The 3,131-nt window shown below is 32.2% G+C and overlaps 1 long non-coding RNA gene across 1 annotated transcript; it reads right to left on the bottom strand.

Moving 5' to 3' along the window:
* Positions 1 to 368: 368 nt before the first annotated feature.
* LOC117113296 lies at positions 369 to 992 on the bottom strand. The gene is made up of 2 exons (XR_004446176.1): positions 882 to 992; positions 369 to 584 (listed from the first exon to the last, which is right to left on the bottom strand). It is a non-coding gene; the product is annotated as an uncharacterized LOC117113296 (long non-coding RNA).
* Positions 993 to 3,131: the final 2,139 nt, after the last annotated feature.

Below are 3,131 nucleotides of genomic sequence, written 5' to 3'. Positions count from 1 at the left end.
CATGAAAATCTATAAATTTATTAGGTTGTAGATTAAAATTCATGATGAATGCAAAAAACTTAACTACCTAAATCATATACAGTATATTCCTTTTTATGATGATGAAATAATAAAATGCTTACAAACCCCCTTTTAAATATATCCCTGTCCCACTACTTTGAATCAGATTATTTTTACGCAGATTCAAGTTTATAAGAAAAATTAAATATATACCAGAATAATCAATCTGACTCAGTGCATCTTATTCATTTAATGGATGAATGCCCATAGGTGTATTTATAATATACACTCTGTTGTGTGCTTGTTAGGTTTTTTTATACAGAAAAACCAGAAAAAATATACAGGTACTAAAGAAAGAATAAACAAACTTGCAAATATCAAAATTTATGAAAATCAAAGAAATACAAGTTGATAGCAGGGGCATACCATGGGGGGTTGATGGGTGCGGTCGACCCCCACTTTTAAAGAAAGTGCCCTTTAAATATGCTCGCTTCACTCACAAATAACGCACCCCGCGAATTCTGAAAGCTTCGCTAAATTGCTCCGAGTTCAGCTTGCCCCCTGCGCTTTCGTTTCGACCCCCCCTTAGATTTTTCACCGTACGCCCCTGGATAGGCTGTACAAAAAAGCCCCAATAGATTGAAAAGTAACATTTTTAACATCAATATGCAAGAAAGTAACATGTATATGCAAACTTACACTAAAAAAATATAAAATCATAAGATCAATAGTGTGTGATTCAAATTTGATGAGAACTACACTACAAACAGTTGAGGTTGGCAGATTACAGTATTAATGTTTTCAGTTTAATAACTTCAACTCTATAGATATCATTTATGTAGAATAATTAATATTTTAACAGTTAAAAAAAAAATAATCACCCCCTTAGATTTTTCACCGTACGCCCCTGGATAGGCTGTACAAAAAAGGCCCAATAGATTGAAAAGTAACATTTTTAACATCAATATGCAAGAAAGTAACATGTATATGCATTATATGATTATAAACTTACACTACAAAAATTTAAAATCATAAAATCAATAGTGTGTGATTCAAATTTGATGAGAACTAACACTATCAACAGTTGAGGTTGGCAGATTACAGTATTAATGTTTTCAGTTTAATAACTTCAACTCTATAGATATCATTTGTTTTGAATAATTAATATTTTAACAGTTTAAAAAAAAACCCACAACTTCAGCTCTATGTATATCATATTCAATAATGAAATATTTTAACAAGTTTATAAACATTATGCCAACTTTATATTTCGATATTATTGTATTCAATAATTATTTTAAGTTTAAGATTCATAACTTAACTCTATGTGGATGATATGAAATAATGGATATGTAGATATTCCTACACTTATAAATTTGAATTGTTGAAAACACACAAGTGAAGCAAGTGGACTGTCAGTATTTAATAATTGAATATTTTTACTGTTTTGTCACCACCATTTGCTACTGCAAGTCTCCTTGGATGATATGAAATGATGGATAATCCCTCTGGATAGTTGATTCCATCTTCTGGTTTATTAATTATTTTAATGAAATTACCATCACTACTGAATAGCTGTAGTTTGTGTTGACTTGATATAATGATGTTGTCATCCTCATCAACTACTACTGCACTTGGAGAATTTACTTTACCATCCTCATCACCTGCTTCAACAAGGACTTTTATGAACCTTCCCTCATTATTAAATAATTGTAATCTACTGTTGCCATACTCCAATACAAGAAGGTGTCCTTGGTTAGTAAGAGTAACATCACTGACATTTCTCATTTGACCTTCTTTTATACCATATGACCCTATTGTTTTGATGGTCTTGCCATTATTCATGTCAAACATGTACACACAGCTACTGTACCAACCAATTGCTGCATACAAAACATTTGATGTCTCATCCACATGAATGCTCCGTGGTGTATTCTTTGCTTCCACACTAATTGTTTTAATCAGCTGACCATTCATATTGCATATTCTGATAGGTTTATTATTCCAATCACTAAATGCTATGTTACCATTCTTCATTTTGTACATTTTGTTAACTTTCACACCTTGTGGTCGTATAACCTTACCAATATGTTCTCCTGATTGATTGTACTTGAGCATTTCATTTGTCTCACATGAAACCAGTAAGGAGTCACCTTCACACTTAACTACATCTCTAATATATTTTGCATTTATATGAATAGTATTTACTAATCTTCTCCCTTCTACTTTGATTATCATTGGTGATTGGTTAACTGGTTCATCATCAGCACTCACATCTAGTTTACAAACTCCTGGACTTGTGCATTTTCCTTTCACAAAATAATCTCCATTGTCATCTTCCTGAATTTGAGAGATGTTGGTGTCTCCTGTAGGCTGTGTCCATGTTGCCTTCAGTTGATTTGCATATTTTTCATGTTCATCTATTTTGACTATTTTGACTATAATTGTCTGATCTGTGATCACAGATTCCTCTCCTTTTAGTGTTAAACAGTCTGCTGCCCTCAATTCTTTTACAGTCCCTATAGCACATTGCCTCAATGAAGTCATTTGCTGTTTGTTTATGAAGTAGTAAATTTCTCCATTATCATCTGGCTCTGTTTTTGGTAATTCATTGATTCTGTCCCTGAGTGCTGTAATTACTGTTTCACTTGACTGCATTGCAGTGCCTTCATCACTCTTTAATAATTGATTAAGAAAAGACTGTTTTGTTTTTATATCGGATAATATTGCTTTAAATTCATCCATTTGTACATCATTTACCTTCTTTTTTCTTTTGTAGATTGTCTCTAATTCATTTTTCATTTTGTCTCTCTTCTGTTTTACTTTTTTGAATATTTCTTCTGCATGATTGTCTATATCTATTAAACATGTGTCTTTATTTTGTTGTAATTTTGTAGCATTGAGAATAACAGCTTTGAGACCACCTTCTAATTTGTTTATGAATTGTTGGGCTGATTTTTCCAAGGTGGATGAAGTTTTTTTTAAATGTTTGGAATGCGTCTGAAATGTTGATTGGTTTGTGTTTTCCTTCCCATTCCTTGTGGTCCATATTTGTACAGTTCACACAGATTGGAGTTTTACAATCTGTGCAGTAGAACTCCAAAGGTTTACTGTGATGTGAACACTGAGGC

This window comes from Anneissia japonica, unplaced genomic scaffold, assembly GCF_011630105.1.
Source record: "Anneissia japonica isolate Jap-2015-1 unplaced genomic scaffold, ASM1163010v1 scaffold28353_len5894_cov113, whole genome shotgun sequence".
NCBI lineage: Eukaryota > Metazoa > Echinodermata > Crinoidea > Comatulida > Comatulidae > Anneissia > Anneissia japonica.
This window is presented reverse-complemented; position numbering and strand designations above follow the sequence as displayed.